Source organism: Mytilus californianus, unplaced genomic scaffold (genome assembly GCF_021869535.1).
Source record: "Mytilus californianus isolate M0D057914Y unplaced genomic scaffold, xbMytCali1.0.p SCAF_3, whole genome shotgun sequence".
Taxonomy (NCBI): Eukaryota; Metazoa; Mollusca; class Bivalvia; order Mytilida; family Mytilidae; genus Mytilus; species Mytilus californianus.
In genome coordinates, this window is record NW_026262679.1 from 22,814,780 (window position 1) to 22,827,259 (window position 12,480).

A 12,480-nucleotide genomic window follows, 5' to 3' on the forward strand; every position below is an offset into this window, starting at 1 on the left:
TAATAAACATTTTTTTTATGTAACTGGTGAGTTATCAGTTATTACTATATACAAAAATGTCAGAAAGAGGTATTCTGACTAAATTCACTGGAAATTAGTATTTTCTTTTGAGGTAATTTATTTTCTTTGTAATATAGCAGGACTCAGCCTTTTATATTGGTAATAGCAAGTGTTATTTTTTTATTAGAATTGCACGGACAAAGTTATCCTGCACTCATAAAAATTATATTAATCATCTCTTGAGTGAAGAGATAAATTATTACATATATACTGAATAGATTCTTGTCATACCATCTAAGAGTCTAAAATTTAATTATCTGACTACTTAAAATTGTTGTTGTTTATCCTGAATAATAATGAAAATATCTGATTCTCGAAATGAATAAAATATAGAAACTTATATATGTTACGTTTAACAAATGCCTATATTATACTGACCAGATCATATCTGGTCATATTGACTTAGCAATTTACAAACTACTCATAAAATTTGAGTAAAACTTTTGGGTCAAGCATTTCAAGCCCCTGCCCGCTACAATACCATTATGAGTCTCACAACACATACCCTAGCTAGAAATCCTCTCTAACTACCATGTTTTTTTTAGTTGGGCGCCAATGTAACCGGAGAGCATGATTCTACTTACAAAATCATCTTTGTCTCCAGCGGGGACTCGAACCCGGGACCTCTGTGTTACATACAGCGTGTATACCGACGGAATAAAGAAGTACTTCCTTAGATCAACCGCTTACGGCTGACTTAGTATCTACCACATTTATTAAGGGAAGCAATCCCGTCACACTTCCCCGACCTCAAGAGTAATCATATCATCTTGACTCTCACACAGATACCCTAGCTAGAATTCCTCTCTAACCACCGTGGGTTTTTACGTTGGGTGCCAATGTAACCGGAGAGCATGAATTTCATTACAAAATTGCTTTTCTCCACCGGGACTGGAACCCGGGACCTTTGTGTTACAAGGCAGCTCGTATACCGACTGAGCTAAGGAAGTACTTCTTTATCTCAGTCGGTATACGCGCTGTCTTTTTATGGGAGATTTTCTGGTCATTATTTAAACGTATTAGTTTTACTAATTCTTGAAGACCGTACGGGGATCTGTGTTGGTTTACATCATTTTTGGAAATCATATCAAGTTCTACCTTTTTTAAGCGACGTTAATAGAATATTGTCATGACGTGGGTCTTGGTTGGGTTTACGTTTGTAGTGTGTTGTTTTCATAACTGTAATTGTCGTACATGTACGTGTTATTTTTTTTTTATAATACGCAATTTTTAAAAAAGAATCAGAACATTTGTCCAGTGTTGAATATCGCATTGTGATATTAGGAGTAGCAGTTTGCTTGAGTTTTTTGGTTTTGTTAATCAAGTGCATGCAGAAAATTTATGTCATAAAGTGATGCACCAAATCATATTTTCCAGGTTATATAGATATTGAGTTTGCGCCCAAATTGCATGCTTAAACGATACATATGCGGTCAATCGTTTGCTTATTGCTTTTGAGGGTTACTAAAGATTCGATATTTATTCTGTAAGAGGAGTTGAAAAATTAATAAAGTATTGGTTTTTTAGGTTGTCAGTTACTTGAACTTCGGGAACAGGTTGAGGGTGTGCAGATACTGTTGAGATTAGGAAAAGCGACGACACCAATTGAGAGCAAAGACGCAGTTGAATGGTTTAAGCAACTATGTCTGAAACATAATGGTGATTTTAAAAATCCTGGACCAGTGTCATTATACAACTCAATTTTCGAGGCATTGGAAACGGAATACATTGAAAAGATTTCCGAAGCTAACGTTTCTGATGGAAAAGAATTGCATAAAAAATTAAAGAAGTCAATGCTTGAAAAGCCGCTAGACTCGAAGGTAAATCATAACTTAATCTAGACTTTCATGTTAAGCATTGCTAAAATTACACAGACAAGATTGCATTTATAAGTTACAATAGCACGACTTAGAAACTATGATTGGTGGGTTCTGTATGAGATTACCCCCGTTTTTTTGTGGGAATCGTGTTGATCAATATTTATTTTGTTGTGTTTTGTGTTTAAAGAAAAACTCTAAAGAATTTCTTGATAATTTTTCTAGATCTTTCTCTGAAATTAATTCTATCAAACCTTTTTATCTTCAACCCTGTATACCACCATTCCCCATGTGAAATTGAAAAATCGTCTAAAAGAAATAATCCACAATGCTTTTCAATAAAATACTAATACGCTATAAATTTTTTGCTTTCTGATACCATACAGCTTATTTTATTGGTAGTGAACAAAAAAGTAATACATGCTACACAGAGGAACAAGTGATCAGTATGCTGGAGTTTCTCATTGACAACATATTTGTTGAATTTGGAGGTAGACTTCTTCAAAAAGGTGTCGGCATTCCTATGGAAACGAACTGTGCGCCTCTCCTTGTCGATCTCTTCTTATTTATATATGAGTCGGAGTTCCTTCAGACACTTGTCAAAAACAAGAAAATCAAAGAAGCCCGAACATTTAATTTCACATTTAGATATATTGATGATGTTCTTTCCGTTAACAATACAAACTTTTCTGATTGTGTTCCATTAAAATAAGAAACCCCTTTAAAGCAAAAACAGGCCGGGATGAACTCAGGTGCCTTCGGAAGGATAACAAGTTCCTGCTTAAGGTAGCACTACAGTCTAACAATGATTTTTTGAAGATATTTTTTTTATCACATAATTTTAAATTAAGTATTATTTTGCACAGTTTGTAAAAATCCCAAAGTCATTATTATATCACAACAAGGAGTAAATTGATAATGAACTTATGTAAATAAAAGCACATGGTAATTAATATAAATATATAGGCATTTGGAGGGGCTAATATATCAATCATCTATTGATACCAGTGTCCAGCTGTTAATCTCTGACCACAAGATAAATATTGTGGTCTTATCTCATTGTACAAAAGAAATTTATATAAAATGTTTATAAACAGAGAAAAAGAAAAAGATATGAAAAGGAAAAAATCTAAATGGAAGAAATCTACAAAAAATGAAAACAAATATGGAAAAGAGTGTGTGAAAGTATCTTTGAAAGCATCTGACTGCCTGTATAAATTTCTTCTATTTGGTCTTCTACATTTAAATACAGTTTTAGGCATTTGAACCAGTTTTAAGTTTATGTGAAATTATTCAATTCCATAAAACTCAAAAATCATGTGGGATTGTCTTTTTTTAAATAAGTGGATCTTTTTATGAACATGTCTTTTGATGCACAATTTTAATGTTCTAGCTAATTTCAGTAATAGTATATTTCTTTTTAAAATACAAATGAAAATTATTCTTTATAGTGAGAGTAATGATGTTAAATATTGATTATATACAGCTGGTCAATCCTGTTATTCTCTTATCTTAGACTGTCTGGACAGAGGCGGAGCTTTGTCTATATTTAATTACTACATTACAGATATTGGTCAAATCTGTGACATCAAACTTCCGCCAAATGCCAAGTTGGTGTTGCACAGGGCCACACATAATGCAAAATTTACAGCATTAGAGCATCAAAGAGACAAAGTGTGTGGTTTTATTGATAAAGTAATGGTGTCAGAACACTCCTGGGTTGTTCCCTGTGGAATGTTTGTATTTATGTTGCATTTATAGGGGTTCTAAGGGGGAAATTCCGTTTTTAGGTCATTTCTCAGAACAATTTTTCATGAGATTTGTTAGGAAAAAATGAAAATATAAACTTTATTGGTACCCCCTTTGGCTTGACTTTGATATATGTGATTAAAAGGGAGTATTTTCTACAATACAGTGTCCCATTTTTTTAATAATTTGTTTCTAAATGAATTTATAGGTCTCCAAAGATGAAAGGTGAAATGAGGTTTGGCACCCAGCAGTTAAATCAATATATCTTCTTACTGGAGGCATGGTTTTGCAGCTTGAATATGGTTGATTAAAGGGATGAAAACAAATTTTTACTACCATTTGACCTGAATGTGCCATTTCCATCCAATTTGGAAGACAACTTTTTTGGCAATTAATGAGCTATATTTTGAGATTTATCATACCAAAAATCAATTTATCTATGGATTAAGAAAGAGTAATATTTCAGCTTTAAAATGAGTTAAAAGATTTTAAAAATCCATTGAGTAGTTTTGGAGAAAATAAATCTTTAAAGACTGTTGGTTGGAGTCAGAAAATCTGACTGCAGTGCTACCTTAATGTAATCCGTATAACTCGTAATCCGTATAACAAAAAATGAAAATATTCTTTCATCCCAGAAATAAATAATTTTGTACCAAATATCTGCAATTTATTCTTATGATTGTGTCTTTTAATGCAAGAGAAAGACAGGAAATAGTTATAAGGAATATATATAGATATATATAGAATGTTATTCTGTCCTGGAAATATTTTAAAATAAACAATCTCAGTTCGTTTAAAGTTGATGCCAATAAGATATGTAATACATAACGTAATATAAAGTTTTTTAGCAAGTCAATTCTTTCTAGGAGAATGTAAATCACGTTCTATTTACGTTTGAGAGCTTTTTGTAATAAGTCTTTCAAATATCATACATTTTGTTTTGTTTCGTTTTGTTTCGTTTTGTTCATTGCGTTTCGATTTTGTTACTCATTTTAACACAACCCGGGAATAGTGCTTTTAGATAAGAATATTCTTAGGTTATAATTTTAACCGAGGTCCCAAGCATTTTAACAAAGGTATAAATTTGACCGCAGGATGAACAACAGAATATTACCTAGGGTTAAAATTTGCAAGCAGGTACGCGACGTTTGGTGTGAATACGGACTCATCATTCTTAAGTTACCCGTATAGACAGGTTTTTCCGATTATCTGCCTTAGTTTGTGACGCGACTCCTAGGCGTCGTCGTAGTACGATCGCAATTCACAAAAAGTAAGTTTGACAATATCTTATGTAAACATTAAACTCCAAAGTTTTTTTTTATTGTTTTAACAAGAGAATTATTAGTTCAAAATTTATTAAAAACTGACTCTTAGATCTTAAGATACACTTTCACCAATTTTCACAGTTAAAATATTTACAGTTTTGATTTAAATCATGTCAACACAGTCTTCAAAAGATAATTTGATTGAGGTTAAGGTTATTCTAATCATCAAAAATATACGTCAATCAAGGCCTAGGACTGTTGAACCAAAAAATCGTGTTTAAATATGTCTTTCAACCATGGTTACACGATCGAATCATTTAAAAAAATAAATTTTAACTAAAGAATATCACAATCACTTTATACATGTTAGTCATTTGTTATTGACATTTCACGTTGCAGGTTTCATTAAAATAGATTTAAATCTTTATTCTATTTGGGTTTATACAAATCCAAAATATTTTGTAACATTATATGTGTTACAAATCTGTTTTGAGCAGTTTCTGTGACATATTTTTATAAAAAGAAAAATTATCAAGCGTTTAGCGGGGAAATTAGAACTCATCATTATTTAACATTGTATGTTGGACGGTTTTCAATATCCTTTCTGTCCAAACCTTATGTCTGCGAAATCACTATACAATTCCCATAATATTTGAATTCGGTCGCGCTTAAACATAAATCAATATTTTGATATGATATTGCAAAATTGTCATCTTTTTTTTCTTGTTGGTGTGTTTGAATTTGGGAATTTCATTATTCCATTTCTCATAATATCTAATTTATTCACCTAACATTTAATTTATGTTCTCCTTGTACGAGCAATTTTCTCGTCTTAATTTTTTTTTTTCTGTAAAAAATATTCGCAGATTATTCTTTTCTTTTAAACAAAATATATTTGGAACAAGTGCGAACAACGCCTGCTTTTTCGTTCGTATGAATCATCTATATAATTTTCTTGCTGTTTAACCTCTTTTTAAACTTAATGCGTTTCATACGTTTTGTGTATTTCTTATTTCTTTCGAATTTCTGTACACTATTTCTAGTTGACAAAAGTGTCTGTGAAATAGTAGTCGTGATATCATTTTTTAATTTTGTTTATATCCTAGAACTCCTTTTTTATTTAGAACTGTATATTATCTGCCAATAATTCCGAATGTTTGTTTGTAATCCTAAGGTGACATATGTCCGTAAATTCATTACATACCTATGGTGACATATGTCCGTAAATCTATTACATACCTAAGGTGACATATGCCCGTAAATCCATTACATAGCAAAGGTTACATATGTCCGTAAATTCATTACATACCTAAGGTGACATATGTCCGTAAATCCATTACATAAGGTAATATATGTCCGTAAATCCATTACACACCTATGGTGACCTATATCCACTAATCCATCACATACAATGTCTCGAGCCTTAAACCTTCGGCAGCTAACTCGAAAGTTGAAGGCATATGAAACTTCCAATTTATAAAAAAAGTTAAATATGTTTATATGACTGAATTACTAAAAACAAGAGTACTTGACCTTTTTTCAAAGGAAGACCCTTCATGTTATCAAACTCTTCATAAATGTACTACAGGTAACATCAGTTGCGATTTGTTAAAATATATTTTTCACTTTTTTGGTCTTTGGGAAATGTTGTTTGTGCTGTATTTAGACCCCTCTACCAAGAAATTTGTTTTACACGCACACGTATAAAAATTGTGGTTTTTATCCAACGCAATCATAGGTTTGAACGTTGTTTTCATATTAGACTTGTTTATATTTTTTCCTTTGGGCTTGTATTATATTTTCCTTCGGGTTTATATGATCCGTTCATCCTATTTCGACTCTTTAAAATTCAAGAGTCTATCCTAAATTGAGGTAAATTATATGGCCTTCCAAATACCGTTTCGATCCCTAACATCACTTAAGAGACATTAATTCTCGAAATCCGGATATGGTGTACAAATTTTTGCACCTCATGTTTGCGGTATACCATCTTCTCCGCAAGTTTTTTGTTTTCTGTTTGGTATTAAATCAATAATTAAGATCCATGTTACATCTCGTGATCAATTTATTTGGCAACCGTCAATGGCAGTCAGCATGGTTTAAGAACATCGGTTGTTCGACCTGTTAGTCACATGCGATTAGTTAAAATATATTTTTCACTTTTTTGGTCTTTTGGAAAATGTTGTATGTGTTGTATTTAGACCCCTCTAACAAGAAATATTTGTTTTACATGCACACGTATACAAATTGCGGTTTATATCCAACGCAATCATAGGTTTGAACGTTGTTTTCAATTTAGACTTGTATATATATATATATACACAACGGTACTAATATAAGATGGTAATATACGAAGATGATATTATGAATCGTGTTGACTAAATATTTTGGCTTAACAAATAGCCTTCGTCAGTGTCAATAATTTTAACAATACTACAGTCCTTGGATGGTGTAAACTTCCCACTTACACCATACACCATTACACCATACACCATTCACCATTCACCATTACACCATACACCCGCAGACTATTGGGTTGCCTAAAAGCTATCATGGGAGGCTCGAAAAAAATCTTGGATAGTTTGGAATTCTTTTCAACTGTTTTCCAATGCTCACGAATGACACCGAAGCTTTTTTGAGAGATGGGTGGTAAGTAAGAACACATGGAGTCCTTTTATTTTTCTTTTATCTTTGTATTCTAACAGTTTACTCTTCGGGATAGTTTCCGCTTTCTGAAAACTTTATTTGATGTTCTGTATTTGTAGCCCCTTCTCTTCAAGCGGGTTTCGAGTTGACTTTGTCGTTTTTTAGTTGTTTCTTTGTTGGAACATATTCGCTTGACTCTGAGTGCCTCACTGTACGGGATGCTCTTAGTACAATGAGCAGGATTGCAACTTTTAGGGGACAGGTATTGGTGAGTATCAGTAGGCTTAGAATATAGGTCTGTGGATATAATGCCATCTGTGAGGGAGCTGGAAGTATCGAGGAAGGTGATTACGGATTTAGATCTCTCATGAGAAAATTTGATACTTGGATGTATGTTGTTGGCATGAGTGATGAATGTATCTAAATCTTCGTCACTTTTATTCCATTTCATATCCACATCATCTATAAATCTTAACCAGAAAAGCGGATTTCGATTGAAGATTCAGAGTTGTTTTTTTTTATTTGCCCATAAATATGTTGGCATGTGATGGAGCCATTTTGGTACCCATAGCAGTTCCATTAACTTGTAGATGATGGTCTCCATCAAAGGTGAAGTTGTTGTTCTTTAGTACCAAAGTGAGCATTTTGACCAGGCATTCAGTAGGTGGATATTTTACTGGTCGGGAATTCCAAACTTCTTTACATGCATCAATGCCATCTGTATGTGGAATATTCGTGTAGAGGAATGTGACGTCCATAGAGACAAGTGTCGTGTCGGAGGGAAGTGGATTTAAGGCCTGCATTTTTCTAAGATAATCGGTTGTGTCTTTGATGTGAGATGGTAAGTCTTCAACATGTTGACGAAGATGGAAGTCAACGAATTCCGAGATTTTTTTCCGTCGGATGACCGTTGGCTGGAACAATAGGTCTTTCTGGGTTATTGCCCTTATGAATTTTAGGTAAAAGATAAAATCTGCCCGGTTTAGGATTTTCTGGTCTCAAATATTCAAGAGTTTTTTCATCGATGAAACCATCGTCGTGCATTTCTACCAAACTATCAGTTATTTCTCTGCTGAAAGATGTTGTGTGATCAGAGTCTAGTTTTCGGTAGAACCTTGCATCGCCAAGTTGTCGTTCAGCCTATGGAATATAGGCAGATTTATCCATGACAACCACTGCACTGCCTTTGTCTGCAGGTTTAATGACGATATTGTTGTTGGTTCGTAAGTTTTTCAGAGCAGTTCGTTCTTCATTGGTAAGATTGTCAAAAGGTTTATTGTTTTCTCTAGTATTTCTAATAATGTCCGACTTAAAATTGTCAATAAATAATTCCAAGGTGGCATTTTTGCTCGGTTTAGGGATCCAAGTACTTTTTAAAAAAAATTGTAGTTGTTCTCGTCTTCTGAAATTTCTGAGTCACTATCCGAGCTTCTGTTGTTATTTTCCTTCGACGCGAAATATTCCTTAATGCGTAGACTTCTGGCAAAATTGTCAAGGTCTTCCGATAATTTAGTTTCATTGACAGGGGCAGGTAGAGGACAGAAATTTAAGCCTCTCAAGAGAAGAGATGTTTCAGCTTCCGTTAACTGGTTTTTGGAAAGATTGACCACAATGTTGGAGGGTTAATTTGTCTCTTGTGGTCTACGTTTAAAGCGTCGTACTCGTTTCTTCTTTTCCTTAGATGGTAAAGGAGGATGGATGTATTCAATTCCATCCCTTCGGAATTTTCTTTTCTGTCTCTCACTCAAATTTTTGGATTATATGGTTGTTATGTCTTTAAGGCGAGCATTGATAGCATCACAATTGTCAGGTGTGAGATTTTCTTTGCAGCTATTCAAAAGAGTGTTAAATTCGCCAGTAAGAGTTTTGAGATGTTCTTCGCAGTGTTGTTTCAGGAGGATCATTAACCGCTTGGAACAATGGTATAGGGTTTGATCCCATCTGCGAAGTAATGTGTTGGATAGATTGCCAGGTGTTTGTGGCATGAGCTTGATTTGTAATCCGTTAGGAATACTTTCATTATACACATAATGGACTAAATTAGATAAGTGGTGTTCAGTTCTAATTTGCTTTTGTTTAATAGCTCTTTGTTGTTTAAAATAATCATTGATTTTCTTGTTATATGAGCTAGAACTTAAATTCACTGGGATTATGTGAGTAACATAATACAGGTCATTCAAAGGGAAAATAATATAGAAGTCTATAAAAAGGACCAACCAGCAAATCTAATATGTACCGGATCGTCTAGAATAGACGATACTGAGCAGATAAGGAAAAAATTACATAAGTCTAAAGATATGCACAACGGTACTAATATAAGATGGTAATATACGAAGATGATGTTATAAATCGTGTTGACAAATATTTTGGCTTAACAAATAGCCACCTTGGAATCATTTATTGACAATTTTAAATCGGACATTATTAAAAATACTAGAGAAAACAATAAACCTTTTGAAAATCTTACCAATGAAGAACGAACGGCTCTGAAAAACTTACGTACCAACAACAATATCGTCATTAAACCTGCAGACAAAGGCAGTGCAGTGGTTGTGATGGATAAATCTGCCTATATTCCATAGGCTGAACGACAACTTGGCGATGCAAGGGTGTACCGAAAACTAGACTCTGATCCCACAACATCTTTCAGCAGAGAAATAACTGATAGTTTGGTAGAAATGCACGACGATGGTTTCATCGATGAAAAAATTCTTGAATATTTGAAACCAGAAAATCCTAAACCGGGCAGATTTTATCTTTTACCTAAAATTCATAAGGCCAATAACCCAGGAAGACATATTGTTCCAGCCAACGGTCATCCGACGGAAAAAATCTCGGAATTCGTTGATTTCCATCTTCGTCAACATGTTGAAGACTTACCATCTCACATCAAAGACACAACCGATTATCTTAGAAAAATGCAGGCCTTAAATCCACTTCCCTCCGACACGACACTTGTCTCTATGAACGTCACACCCCTCTACACGAATATTCTACATGCAAATGGCATTGATGCATGTAAAGAAGTTTGGAATTCCCGACCAGTAAATATCCACCTACTGAATGCCTGGTCAAAATGCTCACGCTGGTACTAAAGAACAACAACTTCACCTTTGATGGAGACCATTATCTGCAAGTTAATGGAACTACTATGGGTACCAAAATGGCTCCATCATATGCAAACATATTTATGGGCAAATTAAAAAAACAACTTGAATTTTCAATCGAAAAACCGCTTTCCTGGCTTAGATTTATAGATGATGTGGATATGAAATGGAATAAAAGTGACGAAGATTTAGATACATTCATCACTCATGCCAACAACATACATCCAAGTATCAAATTTACTCATGAGAAATCTAAAACCGAAATCACCTTCCTCGATACTTCCAGCTCCCTCACAGATGGCATTATATCCACAAACCTATATTCTAAGCCTACTGATACTCAACAATACCTGTCCCCTAAAAGTTGCCATCCTGCTCATTGTACTAAGAGCATCCCGTACAGTCAGGCACTCAGAGTCAAGCGAATATGTTCCAACAAAGAAACAACTAAAAAACGACAAAGTCAACTCGAAACCCGCTTGAAGTGAAGGGGCTACAAACACAGAACCATCAAAAAATGTTTTCAGAAAGCAGAAACTATCCCAAGGAGTAAACTGTTAGAATACAAAGATAAAAATAAAAATAAAAGGACTCCATGTGTTCTTACTTACCACCCATCTCTCAAAAACAGCTTCGGTGTCATTCGTGAGCATTGGAAAACAGTTGAAAAGAATTCCAAACTATCAAAGATTTTTCCGGAGCCTCCCATGATAGCTTTTAGGCAACCCAATAGTCTGCGGAACCAGATGGTGCGGGCTGAAGTGTCTGATAATAGAAGTACTTCTGGAAAATGTCGTTCGTGAGATGAAAAACGCTACAAATGCTGCCTACAGATGCATCACTCATCAACTTTTCACAGTAAGGCAACCGAAAATAACTATAGGATATTTTGCAATTTAACCTGCAAAAGTATGAATGTTATTTACATTTAACAATGTTCGGTTTGTGGCCTCCAATATGTTGGTGAGTCAAAGCAGCCTTTCCACAAACGACTCAATGGCCATAGGAGTGATGTCTTTAAGAAACCACTTCTCCAAGTTTCGCAGCATTTCAGTCAGTCAGGTCACAAACTTGATGACTTTAACCGCATTTGGGATATAAATATACACAGTCACGTATATTTGAGTATCGAGTTTTGTTTTATATTATGATGTTCAAGATTTTGGATTAAATCAATAGACCAAAACTTACCTGTATTACTGAGCTATTTTACACGTACAATTAGTATTGTTAAAATTATTGACACTGACGAAGGCTACTTGTTAAGCCAAAATATTTGTCAACACGATTTATATCATCATCTTCGTATATTACCATCTTATTTTAGTACCGTTGTGCATATCTTTAGATTGATATATTTTTTTCCTTATCTGCACAGTATTGTCTATTCTAGACGATCCGGTACATATTAAATTTGCTGGTTGGTCCCTTTTATAGACTTCTATATATATATATATTTTTTTTTTGCGGTATACCATCTTTTCCGCAAGTTTATTGTTTTCTGTTTGGTATTAAATTAATAGTACAGATCAATTTTGTTACATCTGGTGATCCGTTTATTTGGCAATCGAAAATGGCAGTCAGCAGGGATTAAGAACATCCGTTGTTCGACCTGCTAGTCAAATGCGTTTTCTTAAAATATACTTTTTCACTTTTTTAGTCTTTTGGAAAATGTTGTTTGTGCTGTATTTAGACACCTCTACCAAGAAATTTGTTTTGCATGCACACGTATAAAAATTGCGGTTTTTATCCAACGCAATCATAGGTTTGAACGTTGTTTTCAATTTAGACTTGTTTATATTTTTTCGTTTGGGCTTGTATTATATTTGCCTTCGG

The 12,480-nt window shown here is 34.0% G+C and overlaps 1 protein-coding gene across 10 annotated transcripts in view; it reads left to right on the forward strand.

The window, feature by feature from the left end:
- LOC127734162 (protein jagged-1b-like) overlaps window positions 1-12,480 on the forward strand; it is a 124,033-nt gene that overhangs the window by 8,686 nt on the left and 102,867 nt on the right. For 6 of the 10 annotated variants that reach the window (XM_052243894.1, XM_052243886.1, XM_052243882.1 and 3 more), the window contains exon 1: window positions 4,819-4,896. The exons of 1 other annotated variant lie outside the window; for it this stretch is intronic. The gene's annotated coding sequence lies outside the window, so the exon portion shown is untranslated. Of the gene's footprint in view, window positions 1-1,587; window positions 1,881-4,818; window positions 4,897-12,480 lie in introns of those variants that run through there. 3 more of the 10 variants (XM_052243885.1, XM_052243884.1, XM_052243883.1) reach the window with 1 other exon arrangement.